The 25,332-nt window shown below is 38.1% G+C and overlaps 1 protein-coding gene across 1 annotated transcript in view; it reads left to right on the plus strand.

Annotated features, from left to right (window-relative positions):
* The first annotated feature begins 2,419 nt into the window (after nt 1–2,419).
* The window catches only part of CNTN1 (contactin 1), a 254,908-nt gene continuing 231,995 nt past the window's right edge, over nt 2,420–25,332 (plus strand). The window contains exon 1 of the mRNA XM_026117710.2: nt 2,420–2,506. The gene's annotated coding sequence lies outside the window, so the exon portion shown is untranslated. The remainder of the gene's footprint in view (nt 2,507–25,332) is intronic.

The raw sequence follows: 25,332 nt of genomic DNA on the forward strand, positions 1-25,332 counted from the left end.
TTTGAATCATGCAAGGGGAAAGAGAGGGATGTGCTGTGCAGTGCAGAGACACCCACTGGTATACTTCAAGCAAAAAATTACACTGCCTCAAAATGTGTATGACAGCCATCTTAACTCCTGGCAATGAAATCTGGAATTAAAATTACTGAGTGTTACGAAATAACATGCTTCAGAGAGGAATGTTAACCCTAAATGTTAAATATACCGCTGCAGTGTATAGATGTCTGTGTTGCACATCTGAGAGGATGTGCTGAGCAGCCTGGTGCTCCTTCAGCAAATCTTCATCCTAAAGTTGACTTTCTTGTTTTAGTGCTGCTTGCTGCAAAATGCACCCTGAGGCAGTTTTAGAACTGAATATCACTTAGTGCTGTCCTGAGGCTGCTCTAAACTGTGCAGGGGCTGAAATGGTTTTGTAGTCCTCACTATAAGAAAACCACTAAGGTGTCTTAAAACCGTGGTTCAGCTGAAGTCTGTGCCAGAGTTTCAAAGCGTTTTTTAAATTTTAAATGCCTTCTGTTCTGTTACCATACACTGCTTGCCAATATGTATCATCTAACCTGTTTCCACTAATATGGTCTCCTATTCAGCCTTCATTTCCAAATTTCCTTGTACCTTTGGTAGTACATACTTTGCTCCTTGGCACATAAATTTTATCTCCATCCTTGTTGCTTCAAGTGCACACCCACAATGATAGCTTTTCTCCTCTTGCATGTTTGTGTACACAAGCACTGCTCAGTGTTGGATTAAGACACAGGAATTAAAGACCTAAATCTCCAGCTCTGGAGTGATTAAATGATACTCTGTAAGGGCTTTTTATAGTCAAGTATTTTTTTTTCCTTAAGCAACTAGCTTCTGACCCATGTGGTTGTGAGAGTATGATCTCATTGTAACTGACATAATGGTATCTGCTGTGATCTGCAGACTGCAAAGCAGTAAGGTGAGTGGTATTGTCTGTTTTAGGGGATTGAGTTCAAATTCTTTCAGACATGCAGTAACTAACTGAGATGATGGCTCTGGGTAGCGAGCTGAGGTGAAAAGTGAAGCAGGCCTGACTTACTTCCCTCTTTACCCTACAGCTATATTCAAATTGCTGGAAAAATACTGCAGACACCTTTGGTAGAGACCAGATTTCTCATGAGGGTGAACATATGCCCTTTGGTGTTACCCCCCACAGCAAGGATCGTTATATGTGCTTGATTGAGGCATGGAGCAACAAGGGACCGGCCGCAGGCTGTCAGGACCTGAGGGCTTCAGACTGGCTGAACTTCTCCACCTTCTGGTCCTTACTGCCGTGCAAATGGCATAACCTTGTCAAGTGTTATTTGTGCTCTGCCAGCTTATGATTGTGTGTTATCTGTCACTCTCTGTAGATATGAAGTGTCACGGTTTCAGCACTGCCTCCCCAAAACAGCTGTTTCACACACGTATACAGCACGAACTCATCTCTTCTGGTTGTGCAGGCTCCATGTTCAACCCCTCATGAGTCCTTCCTGCAGCAGCTGCCACAAATATGTGGTTCGTGCATCATTTCTCCATGCTGGCCCTGCTTGCCCTCCTCCAAGCAGGTACTGAGGAAGTCCCATACTTATTTTGGGACTGGGAATCTTCCTGTCCAGGCATTCATGCAAATCCTACCCAGTCTTTTGCCATGTTTCTTTTCCCTGTAGGAGTTTCAGTTCCTGCAGCCATTTACAAAGTGGAATAACCGCAGGACTTGTGCTAGAGGAGAAAAAGGAAGAGTTCCTAAAAATAAATTTCTAGCCTTTTTGATAATGAAGAATTAAGAAATATGATTGCCTAGAAGACCCAAAGTCCAGAAAATAAATAGAGGCTGTCCAATTCGTTGCTTAAGAAAAATCCCATCATTTTTAAAACGCTCTCCTGATCAGGGAGGAGGGTATTATCTTGGAAGCTTGGAGCCGGCGTCACGGGGCACATTTCTCCACAGCAGTGCCTTCCACGCGCGGCCTCGCCTCCCGGCCCTGCTCTGCTTCACAGGGCATGCGTGTGTGTGCGCGCGCGCGTGTGTGTGTACACATAGGTATATGTGTGTGTGTGTGTGTGTACCTATAGGGGTGTGTGTGTGTCACACCCACTGCCGTCCCCCCTGTCACGATGTGTGATGGGGCATGGCGGGAGCCCCCCGCACGGCTCCCCTCGCCCTGCCGGGCCGCCCCTGCCGCTGCCCCCCAGCCCGCGCCCCCCGGCCCTGCCCGCTGCCCCCTCCCGCGCCTCCGCCCCCCTCACAGTGCCCTCGGCCTCCCCCTCCCCCTCCGCAGACTCCCCTCGCGCGCACCCCCCCCCCCCCACCCGCGCTCCAGCGCGCGCGCACGAGTGACATCACCCGCGTCCAATCAGCCGCCGCCGCTCCCCGCGCCCCGCGCGGCCCCAGCGGCCCGGCGCCCCCGCGCGCGGCTGTCAGGCGGGCGCGCGGGCGGCGGGCCGTGCCGTGGGCTCCCGGGTGTGCGCGGCGGTGACAGCCCGGCTGTGCAGCGGCACTGCACAGGTAGGACACGGCTCGCTTCGTAGCGAGGACGGGCGTGAAGCACTGCCTCCCTCCGCGCTGTGCGCAGCGGGTCCCGGCTCTAAACATGCAGCTGCCGTGGGGATGAGACGCGCCGCCGTGGCGTTGGCTGTTGCTAGGGGAGCGGGGGAGGCTCCAGGTAGCGGGCCCGGGGTGGGGGGCTGGTCCCGGGAGGAGGGCGCCGCCGCGGCGGGGGTCGCGCGGCTGGGGGCCGCGCCGCGGCGGCAAGTCAACTTTCCCGGTGCGTTCACGGCGGCGGGCTCTGACTGGCGTGGCTGGAGATCCGCCCGGAGGAGCGGGGTCAGGTGCTGGGCTGGGGGGCGGGCGGCCGGAGCCGCAGGGGGCTTCGCCGGCGGAGGGGAGGGGCGGCCGCGGCCCCTCGCCCTGCCGGCTGCGCGGCGGCAGAGCCCGGAGCTGCCTCGCGAGCCGGGGCCGTGGCGCTTCTCCATCGGAGGTGACGCCGGGGCGGCGGTTAGGGGCGGCGGCGGTTGGGGGCGGCGGTTGGGGGCGGCGGCGGTTAGCACCGCGCGGGAAGGGGGTCAGGGGGCGCCTCCCCCTCGGGAGGGCGCCCGCGCCTCGTCCCCGCGGTTTTGGGGGCCGGACCACTCGCAGCCCCTGCCTGCAGAAAGTGGGACGCGTGCCCTGACTGATCCTTTCGTAAAATGCTGTCGCCTCTCTAGTGCAGTCTGCCAGTCTGCCTGCTTAAAGGGGGAAAAAAATGCGAAATGCGATGTATCTCTTCTGCAGTCTTCTGTCTAGCTCGTTGGCATGAGCTAGGTGAAGATACTGCAGGGGAAACCTAATTCTGATTTTAGTTTCTGGTTCTTTATTGGCGTAGGCGTGAATTTTGGCATTTGTGGGAAATGGAGCTGTATTCTGTTCTTGTATCATCATTTCAGCACCACTGTTGCTGCTCGGGTGTCTTCAGAGCCAGTCTGTACACCCAGAGGCAGCCTCACTCTGTCTTATTTACTCGTTCGGATTTGGGGTGTATTAATGGTAATCAGTTTAAAAAGGATTTTTTCATCGCTCCTTTTTGCAGTACAAATGATAGCATTTCACTTTGTTTTCTCCTTGTAAAATGCTAATTATGCTTCTTTTCTGTGTCACTTTAGTATAAATGGCAGTAATTCAGACTGACTGTAGTAGCACCTGCTGGTGAGAACAGAAATACCACTTGCCGACATTGCCATTGCTGAGCTCTGCTAAAAGTCACCTGAAGGGGCTGAGCGTGTCCATGATGCTGTGCCTGAGCTGCAGGCTGAGGAGCTCTTTAGGAACTCCATCTGGTCTATGAAGCAGTATTTAATGTTGCTTATAAAACGTACTGGAGATTATCTATGCAGTTAATCGACTACACTCCATTTAGTAATTAAAGTAAACGATGACCTGTGGGCTAAGAATATTTTTAATGGTTATTATATTAAAGCCCATAACAATAATTTAAAGGGATCTTTCAGGTTTTAAAAATAAACCATTATATAGTTACTGGTGTGTACAACTCAGCCAAAAAAATTACCTACAAGTGCAATGTAATTCTGTGCTGAGGAACAAAGGAGATGTTAACAGGTATACTTTACTTTGATACTAAGTCTTTCATATAAAATTACTTGCTAAACAGTAAAAATAATGAACACAGGACTTCAAAGCGCCTAAGCACGGGGGACAGCTTTCTGAAATAACTTGAAGTTTAAAAAATTCTCCATTTTTGTTTTCTATCACTAGTAACTTTTTAATGTCTATCTTGCAGTGCAAACGTACAAATCCATATGTCATGATGATCTTTGGTTGTTGTTGTATTAATAATAACTGCCCCAAACTATTTTAACAAACTTTGTCTAATTTGCAGGACCCTGTATGTAGTATGGAGCTTTTGTGTACTTGTTTACCTCTGGATACATATTATCTCCGTTTGCATCAGTTACTTAGTTTTTACATTTGTGTTTAGTGATAGCTGAAGTTGCATCAAAATATACATCATCCATCCTTAAATTTTGAAAAAAGTACAAATGAGATATTAAGCAAAAGACTAATGTCTTTTTCCATGTTTGTGTTATTTACAATGCTGTTCTAAACAGACAACAGATTTTGATTTTGACTTCTGGTGGACAGCAAAAAGCAATACAGCCTCAACACAGCTACATCGTAATGCAAGAACTTAAATAAGTTCATAGGATCTTAAATCCTTATGTGTATATGGCATATGCACTCTGTAGAAGAAAACCCTCATTAGTAAGTTTATGAAGTAAAGAAATCATAAGTGCTTTTTTGAGCATGTCTTTTTGATACATTCCTTAACTACATGATCACATACTATTTTTTTTTTACAGGAACCCTGCCTCAATCAGTGCACAGGATGGATGGAGCTCACTTTACACAATTCAGTATCTTGCTTTTTTTTATCCTCCTCATTGATCGCTAAGCGGGCCCATGATTTATTTATTTCACATTACCCTGCTTTGAAGACAGAACTGATAACGACCGTATGGGCTTTGCTAAAGTGCTTGTCCATACATGGTCTGAATGCCTTACAGATAATTGTTACAGTGTCAAAAACTATGTCAGATGGGATGAAGATGGTGAACAGAGGTACAGAGAGGTTTAGGTAAAAAGTGTTCACTAATTTTAGGTGTCTGATTTGAGGCCTCTGCTATTCTTTTAAATAGCAATATTTCTATGTATGCTGAAGTTAAAACTGTTACTGATTTTAGTGACAGTCCAGGGTGCTCCACACATCTGAATATGTTTGCAAAGTGGATAGTAAAAAGAGGAGTTCACAGTTAGTTACGAACTATGGAAAGTTTGATTTAAATCGTGTGCATGAGCATGAGAGGGATGGGGGAAAATGCAAAAACAGAGCCTCATCCATTTTTCTTTCTGCAAGCCCTGCCTCATTCACTACACACACTCCTGTCTCTTTGATAGGCGAGACAAGAATCCTACGTGCATAAATCTCCTGTTTCATTTTCTGTGCATGTTCATCCTGTGCACTGAATGAGGCAAGGTAACTCTGAAGAAGCAGTATGTGATTATGTATTTAAATACTGTATTATAATGTACACAGTCAAGGGAAATGAAGTATGGTTGCATGGGTAACATTGTTTTCTATCATTTCGTTTGATTTTGCAACTCTAACAGTATTCTTCCACACTATTTGTGGGGTAAAATGTGCATATATGTCCCATATACTCTCTTAAAATCTAAAAGAAGTAAAATTAAAAGAAATCAAAACCGAAACAAGAAAACCGGGAAAATTTTCAACTCTAAAAGTAAATTTCATCTTATGTTACTGTGTTGGGCCCATAGTGGTCATTAGCAGGATTGGAAAAGTTGAATCCTTTGCAAAAGCTCTTTGCTCTAGAACTGAGAGTTAGCGTTAGAAGAGTGTAGTCCCCTATATATACCACTGATAAAGCAGATTGGAATAATTTGTCGTGGATTTCCACAGATACTTCTAGGAGTGGAGATACGGTGAAACAGTGGAGTCCATTCTATTTTGGGCTTTGATGAGTGTGTGTCACGGTGGGTGGGGGCTCCCTTGCTAGTCCTCTGCAAGCACAGTTCTTTTCACTGTATTACTCATCCGTGTCCCCTAATGACAGTCTTTTTATCCTCATGTAGCCAGTCTCAGTCTGCTCTTTTCAGATATTTCTGCTCTTGATCCTTCCAAATTTGTCTTCAGTTTCTTTTCTCAGCCAGTCCTGTGTCTCCTTGCGTTTTGCTTATCAGCAGTCTTTCAACTTACTTTTCTTTGTTCGCCATAGCTTCCTCTTCTTGATTTGGTAAATCAGTTCAGTCTTCTCTCCTTCCCTTTCGCTCTGCTCTCTCCAGTCACTTTTTCTGCACTTCTACCAGGCCTTGGTCTCAATTTTTACTTCTCTTCTTCTCTTAGCGTATAGTGTGGCTTTTGTTTTTCTGCAGTGAGACCACACAGTACGCTCCTCTTGTAACTTGATTAATTTTTGGTACATTTTTAGAGGTAGAGTTGTCCTGCTGCCTGGTGTTACTAGCTTCAAAACATAATCACTAAACATTTTTGAAATAAAGACCGTTTTGCTGAAATAAATAATATGTTTTCCCACCCTTATTCACTTTTAAAACTGAACTTGTGGACAAGTGTTTCAATGAAGCAGGTAAGTGTGTGTTGTGCTTGTGTATGTGTGTTGGCAGAAAGCAAGGAAGATGGACAGGATACCTGCTTTGTCAAAGCTGTAAGTAATAGTAAACATCAGAAATGCTGAGCAACTTAAATAGGCCCTATAATAAAGAGATATCAGCAGTTCCGAATGGAGCATATACTTTTTCTGACCGGAGTTTATACTTTTTTTTTTTTTAATGAAGTTATTTTGCTTAACTCTGATAAGGTTTATGGGTTTCTGGGGCAGCAAATGTCTGATGAGGTTTGTGATTTTATATGTATGTATATGTATTTTTTTCATTTGATGTTTATGTTCTGTGGTTTTGTTGCAACTATTTTAGAGACACATTTGTGTCCTCTCCACATCCTGTCCACAAAATGAGGATGTAAGCCTTTTGCTGAATTGAAATCTGAGTATAACTGTGACTGGTGGAGTTACCACTATACAACCACTACACCACTGCACAAGTTACCACTGCACCATAATATTTTATTTGCATAAGCAAGCCCTTTTCTTACAATAAAATATTACTTTCAATAGCTTAGTAACTCGCATGTTTGAAATGGGGAGGGATGGATGAGTTGTGATTCACACCATAGACTGAATATTGTAATTAATATAAGACAATATGTAAAAACATTTTCATGTATATGAACTCATATGGGCAGCGCAATGCTGAAATGAAGAAATATACATATTTGACAAGGTCTTTGCTTGTATTTCTGTATTCTGTTCCCTTTTATAATTGAGATGTGCTGGCCAGATTGTGGTGTTCCCTCCGAAGGGAACTGCACTGTAGTGTAGAGATCATGACTTAGTCATGAGACAAGTGTTCTTTTTTTATAGCTTTATTGGAAACATCCTGCATTACCATAAGCAGTTCGGTTCTCTCTAGTTTAGCAAAATGTTTGAACACAAGCCTAACTGTAAGGGATAAGTAATGCTGTTGATTCCTGATCAAGCAATCCTCAGTTAGGCGTGTACTTGAATGCTGTGCTGTATTAGTTTCTTCATGCATTAGTTTTTCTCCTCTGTAAAATTAGAGTAATATACTTCAGTTTAACAACTGCTAAATTTAATTTCTTTGCAAAGATCAAGGAAAGTCAAGCATTGGAACAGGTTACCCAGAGAAGTTCTGGAGTCTCCATCCTTGGAAATTTTCAAGAGTGGTCTGATCTCATAACTGACCCTGATTTGAGCAGGAGATCGGACTAGAGACCTCATGAGGTCCCTTACAACCTGAATTATCCTATAATCCTATTCTATTGCCCCGTATGAGGAGGAAGATATCAGTATACAGTCTGAACAGTACTTTCGGAAGGGGGAAGGACAGCTGTGCCAACAAAGTGTTTAATGTCTGACTGAAATATTTCACATCACAAACTGCCTCCCCTCTTAGGTTTTCATTGGTAACTGGATTCAAGTGCGCTGTCAGAGGTGCTGTGCGCATTTGTTAGACTTCATGTTATATCATAGATCTGTTTTATGGGAGAGAATTACAGAGTATTCAGTGGTTTGGTCGATATGTGTAGGGCAGTTAACATTTATACATTGTTGTAATGAATTGTACTACTGAAGCAATGATTCCTCTTCAGTTTCATTTAAAAAAAGGGTCTCTTTTACTATTACAACTCTTTTATGTTATGAAACTCTTATTTTTCAGACAAAATCTCACACATTTAATCTGGTCACACTGTAAATGTTTAAAACAAGCACTGAATATTAGTAAGTAGAACAAGCTGTTAATGTTATCTTACTATTGTACCTTGTTAACATGTGCTAATCTTTCTGGCAGTGATTAGTGCTTGCTGAACGAGGGAGATGATAACTTGGTGCCCTGTCTCAAGCAGAGGCATGGGAAAGTAGAAGAGTGTCTGGTCCTAGCACATCAGCTGTGCTGGGGTGGGGAATCGAGCAATTACCACAACTGGGAAAGAAGTCCATTCTTAACTTGAGTGTTAGATCCAGTGCTTTTCTGGAGTACCTGTTTATAATTTGGGTACTAAGTGATGCAGTAATGAATAAACCATTTTTTTTCTTCTTGAAAGTTGTCTTGATTTTATGAATATCTGTGTAAATTCTCCTTTTCTCATACAGTTTTTTCTCCAAGTCTCTTCTTCAGGGTCTTTGTCTTCAAGCCTGATCACAGCATAAGAGAAATAATTTGTTTTGTGTTTCTTGTGTGAGAAAAGAGAAATAGCTTTATATCCTAAATATTTTGTAAGGAAGACTTCCTTTTAGATAACCAGATTCTCAACGAGTATGCTTTTGTTGAACCTTGAAATAAAGTTGATTTTATTTTGACAGAAGCAGTCAGTTGTCTTGCCAGCCACTCGCTGGTAAGACCTAAAAAGCTGGAACAGACAAACAATATTTTGGTATTTTTGAAGATCAAAACTGTATTTTCCTTTATCCATCATGTTCAGGCATTATTAATGAACTTCTAGTTCCTGGTAGGAGAATTTATCTGCTGATAAGGTTACTGTTACTAGAAGTTAGGAGCTTCTCTGTTACTACTATTCCTAATAATATTTTCAGCCGAAGTGCTTTCACTACAAAAATTTTTGAGCAAAGCAAGAAGAAAATAGTGATTATGATAGATAAGAAAAAACAGCTAAAAATAAATATTTTTTGTTTTCTGTATTTCTTTTTATGAAGAATAAGTCCATCACTCTTTTGTACTATTGCCAGAAGCCCAGCTTTTCTTTCATCAGCTTTCTGCAGTTTAGTTCTTTTATAAAAATGAACTTTGGAATATTGAACAGTTCCCACTTTAGATTTTCATTATAAAGGAGCTCAAAGGGACACTAACCGCTGCTGAAATGCATCTTGGGAAGGCAGACATTCTGAAATGTGCCGTTTTCCCCTTCATCTTTTCACTTCCTGAACTCTGCTTCTCTTTGCTCTTGATTTTTATTACACTTTTTCCCTCTCAATTTTCCTGGCCCTATGATTTTTTTTCCAATAATTGTTAACATATTAATGTATTGACAGAGTATCCAGTGCTGCCATTCACGGTAGGTATATAGCCGTGATATCACTGGAAAAGGCATAATCAGGCTATCACAATGGCAAAAGGAATTCACAGCTTGAATGTAATAGGTTGTTTTTGAAAGTCACAAACTGAAGACTGATTTAATGTGCGAGTTCAGTATTAGCTGAGCTTAAACAATTATGTATGAATTTCATTTTGATTGCTTTCACTTCTTCCTTGACTCTTTATATAGCACATGAGAACTGTTCAGCATCTGCCAGCTATTGCAAAAATATCGCCAAGGAAGAAGTAGTGGAATAGTGCCAATGCTGACTTTTATTCTAACAAACTGGGGTGATAGTTCAGTTATATTTGGTTGTTTAAACATCTTCCATTTCAGTTTTGCCTTCAGTCTTGCCAGATAGTTACAGTATTTTTTTCCTTTTTTCTTTTTTCCTTTTTCCTTTTGTGCTTTTTCCTTTCTTTTTTCCTTTCCGTCCATCTAGGAGAAAAAAGATTATAGTTGGAATTATGGAGTATTTGCTGAGAAAGTTTCTCAGATCTTTGACTCTTCATCCTGGTTTCCTGGCTCTTTCATTTCTTAATGTCAATCTGCCCCTTTGGAAAGTTGATTTTTTAAAAAGCTTATTGGTACATTAACTGAAAAATTACGGTGTATGGTGAATGGTTCATGACACAACCCAGTCCCTTCAAAATTCTTGTCTTTTTGTAAATTTATTATCTGTGTATTCATAGTATTAGTGATTTAGAAGAAGTATTTACTTCCTTTTAAGCAGTTCTTATTTGCAAAATAAAGATCTGGAAAGCATAGGACAAAAAATAATTAAAATTATAAATAAACTTATAGTGGAAAAAAGTATGTAACTGTCAGATCAGATACAGTGATCTCACTTCTATTTATCTGAAGATACTGGCCTTAAGGAGAAAGTTATCTCTAATTAATATCCCAAAATTAGAGAAGGAAAGAGAAGCAGATGCTGTCAAGTAGAATTATTTCCAATAAATGAGTTTAGAAGTTACTAATTGCATTATTAACATTTTGAAGTAAGTAATACTTTGATGTACCTGCATTGTATTAAGGAAACTAAGAAGAAAAGTAAATTATACATACCTGATAATGGATGCTTTTTATTCTTCTGAGCACCTTTCTTCACCTAATATATGCAAAGAGTGAGTCATTACTAGAGGGATTTCCTTGATATCTGAAGTAGTTCTGTCTGTTTCTTCTTGGAAAAATCATGTTGAATATGAATCAGTAATAGGAGTAAAAATGGTTAAAAGTACTTCTTGGATGGTGGAGTGGTTTAAAAATGTTGAATAGCTATTTTTTTAATGTGATGGTGATCTGTGGTAGATTTATTGGCTAAGAATACTTGGGATGACTAAAGGGTTTTGAAAGAAAAAGATTTGATTGCATTTTCATTACTAAAAAGTTGTTAGCTCATTTATTATCAGACTGTGTGATTACAGAACATGATATTGGGACTTAGAGAAAGTCATGTATGTGAGAAGAAAAGATTAATTTGCACTTCATTATGTAGATGAGATATACAGAAAAATAAATTTGATGTCTGACTGAATCAAGTATTTTGTTTTTGTGGAAATGGGAGCTTTGAACCTCCTGCTCAGAATGGCATTGAGTCCTACAGAAACCTACAGGCATAAAGAAAGTTTTGTAGTTAAAACAACCCCAGGTTTGTAATAAAGCACAGCTGTTCCTGTTTCCGCTCACATTCGTGTATTGTAGTATGTTCTGTGGGTTCTCTACAAACCAGCTGACCCACTCTTTAAATGTGGCTGAACCATAAAACCTGTTTTGTTGCTTTTCTATGAGATCTTATTTGAATAGTTCAAAAGATATAAAGATTTTTTTCTTCAGAGTGATTAACTCAAATGTGGTATTTGTATCTGAAGTTAACAATAGCTTCATATAATACCTTGCCTGTACGTATTCTGAAACACAGGTGTTTGGGATGGTTGTTCCAGCTAGAACAACTTCTGAAAGAACCATACTTTTGTGTATTACCATCTACTTTATTATCTCAGTTTTATTTATGTTCATGTAGCATGCTTTTATGGCCTGCTGAACATTTGGTTGATCTTATCCTTGGCAATGTTGCTGACAATATTTAATCTGACACTGATTATATAAATCCCAGAAATAGTCACTAAGATTTTCCCTGTTTTTTTTTTTTTTTGTTTGTTTTGTTTTACCAAACACTCTATTTCTATGTTTGTGCTAATGATGTTTACTGGTACTAGTGTGATGGGGGGAGAAAGGAAAATGTGGAAGGAATGTATTTGCCTTCTGGGCTTCTGTCAAATAAATTATACTATATTGGACAACTCAAAACCAATGAGAACTGGTCAAAATTTATTTTCCTGCTATTATTTAACACTGTCATCTTTCAAAGTCACTGTTCTTGTGAGAGGCATACCTCAGTGTCTGCAGACACCTGAGGACTGGAGGGTGGCTTGGCCATTTCTTGAAGTCTGTGGCCATGTTTACTCTTAATTGAAATGGTAACTTCAGAACAGCAGCGCATCAGAAGGTTTGCCAATCCAAGATTATGGGCTTCCACCTGATCCCTGTATGTAATGTAGAAACTTGATATCTAATTCATAATTTGAGCTGTAAACCCATCGCATCTCAAAATATCTCAAGAATAAATAATGAAAAATGAAGAATGATACTAGAGAAAAACAGATTTTCCTGTTTTAAATATACAAGCATATAACCAAAACAAAGGCATAAATTAATATTGTCGGATAATTATTTATAATCATTATGTGATGATTTGGCAGAAAAAAATATGAGGCTTGCTTAATTCAAGCCAGGCAGAAGCTGTATGTTGATTGAGTATACTAAAACTATGCTTTTTACTAAATCCTTTCACTTTTGCTTGCACAGAATGCCCTCTTTCCGTTCAGTTGTTGGTTTTATATCTTAAAGACTTTCATTACTCTACCTATGCTGCTAAAGTAATAAATGCTTCCAAATAAAGAAGATCATCTTTATTTGACACACTAGACACAGTTTTAGCATGCATTTGTGACCCTTAATATATATTTAAACCACTTCTTTGCAGGCAGTCATAGTCTGCCAATTAATTTGTATTACATTTCAATCAGTTTGTAGGAAGATGTGGACACTTTATTATAAGCAGCAGCTTTTTATTTGCGAAATTTTGCATTATTGCATGGAGATAAGTAGAAACATCTGTACTCTTGCTTTTCAGTTAGCCAAAGCTAGAAGGCTGCCTTAGAAAACATTTGGAAGCAATGAAAGAATCCATTATAGATCAATTTCTTATATTGGTAATCCAGATCTTTGGGTTTCAAAGTCTTCTTAGTTCAAATGTGGTATAAAAGTAAGAATATTATTTATTTTCAGACTTTTAGAAATATTTCTCGTGTGGTTTTGACAGACAATTGAAAATAGTGCCTTCTTGTGTTAACTCTGACTGCAGAACTGTGTATATACATTACTGTGTTTCTTTCTTTCTCTGTTGATTTGGTGACAGTTGGCAGGTGCTAGCTCCCAATAAGTGAGAGCTGTAAACTGCACTGCTTGGTAATTGGCATAGAAGTTGGGTGAGGAAATGGCCTCCTTCTCTCATGCTACAATATAGTCTTTGAAGACAAGTTCTTTTTCTGTTCCCTTTCCAGAGAAAATCAGCAATTATCCAGTTTTCTCAAAGAAAGAGTGCATAGATATAAGGAGCATAAGGAAAGAAGTACTTATCCTCAGAACGGCGTGTGTTTTTCTGCACTAGTTAAGGGTTGACAGCTCAGTATCACCAATATATTTGAAAACCAATCTAAGAATGTTTGAAAGTTAAAGTGGGTGCCATTTGGAAAAATAGGGGTATATGTGTGAAGCGAGTGGCAAAAGATAATCTTGTAAAAAAAACCCAAAAAACTTCAGTTAGGCAGATAATGGCTCCTTTTCTCCCTCCATTAGGAACAACATTTCTGTACCGTGCATCTCAAAATATGATTCTTTTCTCTTTTTTCTTCCTGCCTACTAGAAAATGAGGAAAAAGAGGTTCTCTCTCTGCAAATTAGAGGAGAGGTTAATGTACTGGTTAGTGAGAGTAACTTCTTATCCTGAGGTTCTGTTACAAGTCATTTCTATCTTTAAGATGAATGCTTATTAATTAACTTTCATTGGACACATTTGTGTGTCACTCAGAATCACGACTGTATACAAACATACTTTGTATGAATGTCCACTAAGTAGGTGTAGAAAGATATGAAAGACTGGGAAGTGAAAATGTTACTATTAGAAACATGAAGGCATGTGTATAAAGGATAAAGGATATCTTGGTGTCTTCCTCATCAAATACACCGATTCCTCCTTTAGATTCATGGTACAGGGAATTTTCTTTCAAGAAATACATGATTCTTAAGATAGGTGAATAGCTCTATTGTTTATATATAACTATTTATATTTGAAACCGTTTAGGAAATTCTAACAAAATACAACTTCTGTCTTTACTGCTTGTTTAAAGTAAGGTAATTATATATGTGTTGCAGACTCTAAAGCATTCTTCTTGAAGGTTGTATCAGCATATGCTAGAATCCCTTTGTAATGCTTTCTGACTGGACGTGTATCCTATGTGGCCTATGTTACTGTTGTTACCTTACACCAGAATATCGTGGTCATATTCATCCAAAAGGAGGAAAAAAAATTTTTTAACAATACAGCTTTAGTACAGCAATTATGAAACTTATTCTGTTAATACGCTATATATTCTGGCGAGCTATGTAAAAATAATATTGCATAGTACAGTCATATTCTGATATCACTTAAAGCCTATTAATTACCAAAGAATTTTATGTGTCAATATAATACTTCTCTACAAGGGTTGCAAGGGCAGTCTTCGCAGATGATTCAGCAATGTGCCTTACATGACATCAGTTACATCTGTTACTTACTTATTTTTAATGGAGCACTGCTGGAATTAAACGTCTTTCAGCAGTAAGATTCTGCAAAACAGAACTCACCTTTAAGTGTCTTTTGCTTCTGACAGCTTTTGAAGATTTTGGCAGTGTGAATAGATGTAAAATCAGTGTACTTAATGTTAGAATGGCAGAATTCACAAAAATCTGTGCAATTCCGTGAGCCTAGAGACATGCATCCCCTCATGCATCAAGTACAAGATCTGATTTGAAAATGTCTTGGAGTTTGTCATGCATTTTCTTCTAACTCTTTTGCTAAATACTTCTTGGAGTCTATTCTCAGAGACAACTTCAATTGTGGGAAAAACAAATTCATATATTAAAAAAAAAAAATTATTCTGCCAGTAAGGTAATGCATGCCTGTGTGCCTAGAAGGTTGTGTTCTTATCTCGTTTAGAGCATCCAAACACTGTTGTAAATTCCCTTTTCCCTGAATAAGGGAGTGAGTCGGGGAGAGACAGATCACAAGCAATATTAACTAGAACACCTTTTATTAATTAAGCTGCTATTATTAATAGAATCAAACTATTAGTAAAAGCAGGTCACTGTGCAATACATTAATTTTTTCCCTCATATCATGCACACGGTCACTCATAGTTACCTGGTTGGAGGCTAGCTCTCCCTGTTTGCTGAGAAGTGGAGAGTTGTACTGACATGCCAGTGGCTTATAGGTCAGTGTTCTGAAAGTCCCTCGTAGGGGTCCCTTGTTTCACCAGCTATGAATGTAATCCTGTAGTGCTTGACCACATACAGCAGCCACCACCACCTCGGATGTGGTTGGAGTTGCAAAATCCGTTGTTGGTGCTAGCTGGTGGCTGTGTATACATTGGGCTGACTCTGGGTTTTCTTTCATTTCTGGAAGATGCAATAGGACCACAAGTCTCCAGAGCTTATCAGCATGTGGGAGACTCACGCACTTCTCAGCACATACCTACCTTTTCCTCTCCTTAGCAGGCTATTTTCTGGTCACCATTTCTCAGCCACACCCATAGAGTCCATTTACACAACACAAACTCACACAGACAGGGTTTTCATGACAACACAACTCTGGGACAGCTATTAATACAGTGTGAAACTCCAATGAACAGTCATTGACTTGTGAAACATTTTCCTCAACCTTCTTTCAGGTTTAGTTTTACCTTTGGGGTTGGACCTCAATCATTTTGAAACTTGCATTTTCTTTTTGTGTTCTTCTGTACCTTTTTGAAAGTTCTGTTATGTGCTCCATCAGGACCATGCCCAATGCCATTTTTGAATGGTTACAAAAATAGTAATGGAAACTTGTCACATTGTTTCATGACAATTATCTGTATCTTCTTCTTAATCTTATGTAATTCAAAAGACTCTAGCAATTTTATTTAATGTAACTGAGTGAACTATTTCTGTAGTAGTCACCTTTGTTTCAAGATGGTCCTTCCCCTTTCTCAATCACAAATGTTAATAACTTTTGTGTTTTACTAAACTTCTATAATTTAAAATTCTGCTCTTGAAGCTTACATTACTGTGAAACCTTCCAGCTGCTACTGATAATGTAAAGAACTTCAATCTAGCCATTTACCATGACCTTAAGGTATGTTGAACCCTCTGTGAGAAAGTATTATAATTCCTAAAAAGAAATAGCGGAAAATGTTATGGATGTCTACTCTGATTAGCTGGTTAATAGGCCTGATATTAATCTCACATATTAAAGTATACATTGCGAATATGAGTGAGCTGACATCAAGGGAGTGGCACTGGCATAAAAATGATTTTAATGACTCTTATCTGCAGAGTACATTGAAGATCAGAAGTAATTTACATGGCAGATCTTACTTTACTCACAGAAGAGTAGATTAATTCAACTTCTTTAGGTGCTGTTAATAACACAGCACTCAAAGTACTATTTATTTGCTGTAAGTAAGACCAAAAGATCTGACCTGGAAACAGTAGAAGCACTGCAACTACTGTTCTATCAATAATAAAACTACTTTTTATATATAAACTTCTTTTCATATATTGCTACAGTAGCAATGTCTGAACCCTCTCCTAAGAGAATCCTGTTATGGCTTACTCTCTTCGTTGCTGGAAGTTGTCTTTGAGTACCTATGTAGAGTCATGTAATGTTGGCCATTATATGATCTCTGAATTTCCTCATGTAATGCTGCATTACAGATATGTATGTAGAACAAGGACTCAAATTAATTTAACTTTACTATTTTGCAGAAACCATTTTGCTAGCTCTGTTTCAAACATTGATTTGGCTGCAAATGTGATAACAATGCATTTGAAGATAAAATTTTAAGTACTGCCTCTGATCATTTAATTTTTGATGCTTGCTAAAGGCAGCTTGAATGCTCCAACGTGCCAGTAAATACAGGCCCAGTTTTTCACCTCTGAAAAAAGCTGGATCTCTTTTGAACATTGGCATTTGACATCAGACTGGTTGGGTTTACCATTGAACAAGGCAGGTAGGTTATTCTGTGCTTTTTGGTGTGTGTGTGTGTGTGGGGGGTTTAATATTTCATATATCCTTTAGGTATAGATCGCAACATGAAACTGTATTTTAATTTAATTTCAAGACTCTTTAATTGCCCGAACATTTCATTTGGCATGGAATATATGTACCTTTGAGCATTCTGGCTGTGGAGTGTTCACTTGATGGTTTTGCTGTATGAGGTTGTCAATTTTATGTGATGAATAGCTTGGTGATTATGGAGGTATTTTGTAGTTTGTAACTGTATAGTGGATGTGAGTTCCATTCGTACTTAAAAAGCTAATTCAGGTTCTTTAGGAATCATTACACTATATTTTTATATAGCACATTTTTAACACTTTCTGTGTCTTGAAATGATTTTCCAAGAACCTGCAAGTAAATTAGGCAATTAGTTTGAATTAAAATTAACTAAACCCTGTGTCCTTGCAGGTAATTACTATCTTTATCTATCTTTTTTTTGATGCTGTTTTTGTTGTGAGTGATTATGGTAACAAAACTATCTGAATTTGTCACCACTGCTAAAATTGGCATGTGTATAAATATTTGAGTACATTAGCTTGTAATAAGAAAAAAATTTAGTGTATGACACTATAGGCTACCAAAATGCCATGCAACGGCATCAGCAATGCTTAACTAAGGGTACTGTGACATTAAAGAAAATTGGCTATTCTGTGACAACTAATTTGTCTATAGCAGTTCTTGGCTCCCTAAGTGGACAAAATTAACATCTATTCAAACTGAGTGCATAAAGACCAAGCGTTAAAGTATTTTGGTCATATTTACATTGTTATTGCATGGTGACACTAAAGAAAAAAGTAGTGGCTGTCCTACAGTCCTACAGATAATAACTGTACTTCTGTTCTACTAAACTTTCTTTGATTTATGTGTAAATGTAGTGCTGAATATTTGGGGGAGGGGAGAAAAGAGGTTTCTGTAGCATTTGGTTTTTGGATAGTTGTGACACTTTTGCAGTATTTCTGAGTTTTGACTGTTTATAAACAATTCCTTATTTTAATGGAGTTATTCTGTTTTTTTTCCCCTCTTTTTTCATGTGAGTACTGTATTATTAATCCTATCTATTAACTCTGATTTTTGCTACCACAAAGATGCAGAAAAGGAATTTACCAAAAGACATGGTGCCATATTTTCAAAATGCTTGCTCATTGTTCATTTGGAATAGAATTAAATATGCTGTTTATAAATGATTAACATCTGAGGAGGAAAAAGTAAAGCATTTTCGACACAGATCTGAATACCTATTTCCTGGCTCTTTGAGCTATAGTTTGAGTATTGAAATAAACAAATAGGTCAAGGGAATGAATGCTATCTCAGGTGATTTCATCTGTTATTTGCCACAGATGTAATGTATTCATTTTGACTAAAATGCAGAGAGTGATTATTTTTTTTCAGTGGATGAGCTGATGAAAAATTTAAAAGCTATGGTCCCCCGCTTAAAAAAATAAAAATAATTACCTTACAATATCTTGGCTTTATTAAATAGCAGTAGGTTAAGGCAGGATTTTTAAAGCTATTATAACTGATCAGTTATTCAAAGTAATCCTTCATATAAGAAAAAGCAGAAGAACAGGAAGATGACAAAGAATAGCTTTTAGGGCTTTTTTCCCTCCTGAGGCTAATTTTTTTCCTTCTCTTGAGAATCTCAGGTTTTTTTATGTGAATAGGCTTAAAAGAGGTTGAGCCCCCTTTTTTATCAAAATGCCAACCTCCTCGCAGTTTAATATTTTTTCCATATTTTAATATAAGCACCCGATTGCACCATTTAGTTTGGGAGAACTCTGAGTCCTTAGCTGAAAAAAAAGAAACACACTCATGGGAATCAGGAAGAACACACTGACCCCCCAACTAGTGTCTGCACAGTGAAAATCTCAGTGCTCTTTTAAAAGCAAGTTCCCTTAAGCTATTTGCCAATATCATTTGTCTCCTTTCAGATGCCTCTGTAGCTTTAGTTTAGCTCACAGACATGCACAAAATCTCACTAGATAATCCCCAAAAGACACTGCTTGTGTTTGTTATCTTCCTGGGCACAGTGTTTCATTGCCTTTGAACCCAAGCATTTAATATGAGTGTGTCGGGGTCCTCACCTGAATAATGATATGTATATATGATATGATATGTATGAGTAATGCTTTTAGTTGTTCAGGTGGAGGACTATGATGGAGCATGCTGTTCTTGTTGATGTAATTTTCTTTCTTTTTTTTTTTTTTTAACAGCACTTGGAGCTATTGCAAGGTGTGTGGACAGTCAAAAAAATAGAGCAAAGCTTGAATAATTTCCATAGATGCAAAGGAAGAAGAAATTACCAAGTTTCATTACATGAAAAGAAGATTTATTTCTGTTTAAATTAATAGGAAATGCTTTATTTTGCTGTATAATGCAATCATTTGGTAGTCTTAAAACATTCGTTTAATCTAGAATAAATGTTATTTTCTGTTCCAAGATTTTGGTAGCTGTTCAAACAAGAACATTCTATAGCGACACATTTGGACAGATGGTTGTCCCGTACAGTGTGTGCGAGGATGTTCTTTTCTCAGGGATTGAGTTTCAGGCTTGACTACTGAGAGTTGGGGATTATGTTCATTTTCTATCTCTGATTTAGACACTGATGTGGTCCCTGGAGAATAGTCTTTTGGTTATCGTTAGAGGCAGTAAATGAAAACTCTAAGATGGAAGAAGTAGGTCATTTTTTATGTTCTGTTTTTGAGTTTATCACTAAATGAAGTAATAGAAAAGTCAGTGCATATTGAAACCTCAGGGCATCATTTGCTGGTGCTGATACTGTCAGGAGGTGAGGTTTGCCAAGTCTGTGATTAAATATTTGCATGATTGGATTTTATGAGAAAAGAGGTGATGTTGATGTTTCCACTGGCATTTGTGTATGATTCTAGTCTAACAGAAGTGGGTTTTGCCCTTGACTTTTTTTCTGTGTAGATGTTGAATTGATTTTTAGTTTGTCTCTGAAGAATTTGTTTTTAAAAAGAGATCACCATTTTAATGAATTGGTAAATTCTGGGAAGAGAGCATTAGAGAACATTTTAAATAACTGTCGCATCTTTTATTTAAGAACCTCCTTTCACTTTTAAGCTGGATAACTCTTACAACAAACAAACAAAAAACCCTCCCAGAATCCTTAAATTATTTTTATTGAGATAAATAAATTCATGACTGAGCCATCTGAATAACTGATGTGCTCTCTAATCCTGATGTATAAAACATCTCCCACCGAATCAAAATGGATGCATTAATAGTTATTAAAATATTTAACTTTACTTTAAATTTTAGTGTTACTTGTAAATAATTGCATGAAAGATTTGTAATTTTATTCAACCTTTGCTTTTTAATAAAAACAGAAGGCAGTAGGTTCGAAATTAGCTCAGTATCTTAGAAATATGTTTCTGTCCTACTGAGCACTGTGAAAGTAAATTCTGTTTACTAACATTTTTATGGGTACCTATGGGAGGTAGCAAGTAGTACTGCAAAATCACCCAGTAGAACATTTACAAAAATTAATTAACATAATTCCCATCTTCATCATGGTGATAGTTTATCTTTTCACTTTCATTTGGTAAGACATAGGTGTAAGGAAAAAATGAGTAGAGGAGTATTTGACAAACATGCTTTCACATGCTAAATTTGTAACTGAACAAAAGATACTAATCATACATCTGTCTGCTCATTTCAGATGAACAAACATGAATGTAGCTATTATCAAAGATTTTTTCAGTCATTTCCAACTTTTTATAATTGAGTACTTCTAGGTATTTTGATGTGACACTCTCCATTGGCTCATGCAAGTAGCAATCGTGTTGCATATGCAGATACTTTCACCAAAATATATAGTTGCCTGGCAGTGATAGAACTGACTAAACACACAGTGATACCAACTAAACAAAAAAACAGTGATTGAAGCTTAATGTTCCAGTAGATTTTAAAAAAAAGGGTGAGGGATTTGACGTTTGGGAAGAAAAAAACTTCTGCATACTAATATAATACTAAATCTGTATTGCAGCCTGGAGAGCAAACAAGCACGGGTAACTTAATTTACCTGTTCTAAACCAACCTAAGGCAGTGGGGAAGCAATGTTGCTTTGTGTTCTTGTAAGATTGGTTTATTTTGTTTACAAAATCTTTTTTCTTCTTTCTTTTGTTACTGCTGTGGATTTTTGAGGGACTCTAATATTAATGTATTTTCTTGGTCTTGTGCTTTGGGTTTCTTTCAAAGTAACAGCCTCATGGATTGAGCCAACTGATTGAGCAAGGAAATAAACTGACAGGCACTCTGAGCTTCTCAACCAGGTGAACGGCATGATAAGAGATTTGTGGGTTATTGCATTATTGTAGATAAGTGCCTGTAATAAATAGTGCTAGTAATTATTAACTGTCACTACCATCTTTGCAAATCCAGTAAAAGATAAGTTAGCGTATCTGAGTTATCATTTTATATGTATTACAAAATTATTATTTTGTCATAGCGTTGTGCTATAAGTAACAGCTGCTGGAAGTCAGCATATTTCAGTAGTAGTGTACTGGTTGTAGCACACTAATGGACAGCTGTCTTGTTGTTTTGAATAGTTGTGGAAAACAATCCCTTAATTATTATTTACTTTCTATTTTTAATAGAACAATAGGATTATGGGTTAAAAACTCATGTTGCTGAGATATTTTTATTCCTTCTTCACTCTGAGTATACCTGTGACTTGCAGTTAGAATTTATGTTCCATAAGGAAAGCTGATAGTCTGCCTCAGAAAATGTAAGTGAGAGTGCAGACTCTGCATTCGTTAAACATTGCTGTGCCACATACAAATTTCACAACTGGCTTTAATTGGTAGTCCTTTCTTCTAGAGTGTCTGATGAACCAAATTTATCAGATTCGCTTTTAGAAATGTTTAGCCTGAGATCAACAAAACAGAATAGCAACCTGTCTTTTTTGATCTACTGGCAGTCATCAGTAGGTAGCTTGGAACTACCTCTTGCTGTGCTGGAGGATTCAGGATATAAGAGGCTATTGGAAAGCTTTCAAGAGATTAGATGAAAACTGGGAGGTATTTCAGGAGTAGATAGCATCTTTAAGGAAAAAGCCTGGGGGATCTGTGTTTTGCTATAGTAGAGCATAGAATATATTCCTAGGAAACTTCAGTAGCTCTTCTCATGGAACAATTTGTTTACTCCAAAACCATCTTTTACTGAATGACCGTTGTTCATTGTAAAAGCACCTAGTTCTTTAATATTTATATATTTAAGTCTCAGCTCCTTCAAATCCACTGAAAGCATGAAAATATATTTACAAAAACATGCTTTTTGTTTAATGTCCTATGTGTGAAATACTTTGCTGTTTAAGTCATTCCCAAATAATGCCAAGTAAAGTTTATGCCGTATAAATTTTATGTTCCATAAGCTGTCTTGTTTTTGTCAGCTTCTATATGTAGTGATTACTAATATATATGTATGTGTGTGTGTGTGTGTGTGTGTGTGTATACATGCATACATATATATATGTATATGATGGTCCACTGTTTCTTAGTGTCATCAGGGCCATGTTACCTACTTGGAATTGATACCTGTGTTGCTGTGCTTGGTTTCAGTCTTCTCTCTTAAACAATGAGAGATTTTTGCCATGTACTTCAGCTCAGATAGATTAGGTTGCTAAGCCATGCTTTTATTAAAAAGAAATCATGAAGATAATAAAGCAGTGATGGATAACGTGAGGAAGGAAAAATGATGCATTGGGGAGAAGTAATAACAGGCTCACAATCCAGGGGTTGATCAGATGAATTTCATAAGGTGGTTATGGTAGCTGATTTCTTCTTCAGTGAGAAGAATGTTATCTTGGAAGAAGAAAATTAAGGTTTGGCTGGCAGCATGATGCCTGATCCTGAAATTCCAGCAAGTATAAGGAATGGCATTAGTTTTGATGATAAAGTTTCTTGCTACAGACTGTTCAGTCCGAAAGCTGACTGTTCAAACTATAAGTTAAGTTTAATTGAGCTTCACACAGTGATAGAGGGAGGAAGATTAAAAGCTGTTTAGAGCCTGTCTCCCCACTGTGAGTAATTTAGGCATCTAGTTTGGTTGTGGTGGCATCTAGCTTTTCTTATTCACTGGCTAAGAAGTCTGAGCATTTAATGCAATATTCTGAAATGCCGCTGTGCATGCTAGACCACTGCAGGCTAGGTGTAGTGGCTCTTTCCTTTCTTGGACTCAGCACAAAGTGATTCTGAATAAGGCAATGATCAGAAAAGGACTGTAGTCTCCCATCAAGTGATATCAATCAAATTATTTGTGTGATATTTCTAATATGGAATCACCTCCTCCTATTTTTTGAGATTTCTAACCTCTTCCTTTTGACATTCTCTATCTATAATATCATTTCTTTCATGTGAAAAAAATCTAACTGGTATGGACCTATTTCCACTTGTGGGATTTTTTTGGCACAGGGAAGTGAAAGGGGATGCAGGTTAACTACTCTGAGCTATGCTCATCTGTGTAATTTTCTACCTCTGAAGCATCAAGTCTCTTTCAGATGGGCTCAGCCTCTTCTTGAGTTAGTGTTGTTTTACCTTTCCTTGAATTTCCTATGCTCTGAGCAACAAATAGGCAATGCTACTCCAGTGGCAGCTTTCTGCTAAGGTCAGTGCTACTATAAAATAAAAATTCTTTCAGGGTCCAAACCCTTCCCTAGTGGTTACCATGGAAATGGAGAACTGAGTGAATATATAGATTAATGTTTCAGTTACATATAGATGTTCTGCAACCTTTTCTGTGTTACCATTTAAGAGAAATGATCATTCTATAACCACTGGGCCATTAGTGCTTTCAGCTCCGCTATAGCTAAGATTCGGGCCAAATTGTTAATGCAGAAAAATACCTACCTATTTAAATAAGTGGTTTGGTTTCATAGAGTTCTGCTGGTTGTTCAAGGTTTTATAAAGCAAGGTTGTTTTTCTGTTGTTGTTGCATAAGATGCATTTTGTAGTTTAATTTCATATAATCGATGTTCCAAATCCTGGACCAGTACCCAAGGAATATTACTTCTTACTCCCTCCCATTCCCTAATGACATTTCTATTAAAAATGACACATTGAAAAGGAGCTGCAAGACAGGAGATACAGCTAAATTTATCAGAATTGTCTCAATGTGCTGCTTGTTATATATGGACACAAATTATTCTAGTGCATTCTGGTCAGATAGATGAGTCATAGTACAATGCTGGCCTGTCATATTCCTCCATCCCAGAAAGAATTTAACTTTTTTTGGGGAAAAATGACATGTTAAATGTAAATTACATACTGTCAACTGGTTCATCTTTAAGTAAAGTACTGTACTACATTTAAAACTTTTTGAATGTGGCATAACTTCATGACACTAGCTGCATAATCCAATTTTTTTTGGATTTTTCCCCATTTCTATGGGGTAACTACCAAGAAGTGTTATCTTTTAAAGATATTTTTAGCTTGCATTTATACGTAGAACAAGGTTTAGTGGTGTATTTCATTTTGATACAGAGCTTTCCACTTTTCTAACAGCAAGGTTTTTCTTAAAGTGGACTCTTACACTAAAGGAAAAGATTTCAGAAAAAGATCAGTCTTATTCCGTTCTTATTTTGTTTGTCAGTTCTAAGTTTTGCTTTATACTTGGATTTAATTATTTAAATGCTGTTTAGATTTACATCAAAAATTGCAGTATTTCCTTTGAATGTGCTGGCCTTTATTAGCTTGTGCAGTTCACTCCAGCAAGGCTTAATAGGTGAGTCTTTGTGGTTAGGGGCATAAGTCAGGTTAAAGTTGAAGACGTTTGCAGAAATTCAGTCACAAAAGTCTGTGTGCTGCAGAAGTTTCAGGCATGAAAATACTTTAAGAATTGATTTCAATATGTTAGTTTATTCTACTTTGCTGGTAGCTGAAGACATAGCTTGATTCATACTGTCTTCTTATAGTGATTCTCCTATCTAACATCCAGCTATTTTTGTTTTCAGACGCAAAAGGCCAAATTGTGTTTGAAGTGACATTTCATAATAAAAAATTCATTCTGTCATAAACATGTGACAGTCCAGATAGAAGAATATATAGAGAAAGTAGTCTGGAACCAGAGAATGACTTTCATTGTACCTTGAGAGCAATGTGTTCGAGTATGGAGTACATATAGAGCCACAGTGACTTTGGTGGGGGGAATCTAGATGCACAGTTCTCAGTGGATAATGTTTGTTATTTGTAAAGCCACT

The sequence above is a fragment of the Dromaius novaehollandiae genome, chromosome 1, assembly GCF_036370855.1.
Source record: "Dromaius novaehollandiae isolate bDroNov1 chromosome 1, bDroNov1.hap1, whole genome shotgun sequence".
Lineage (NCBI taxonomy): Eukaryota > Metazoa > Chordata > Aves > Casuariiformes > Dromaiidae > Dromaius > Dromaius novaehollandiae.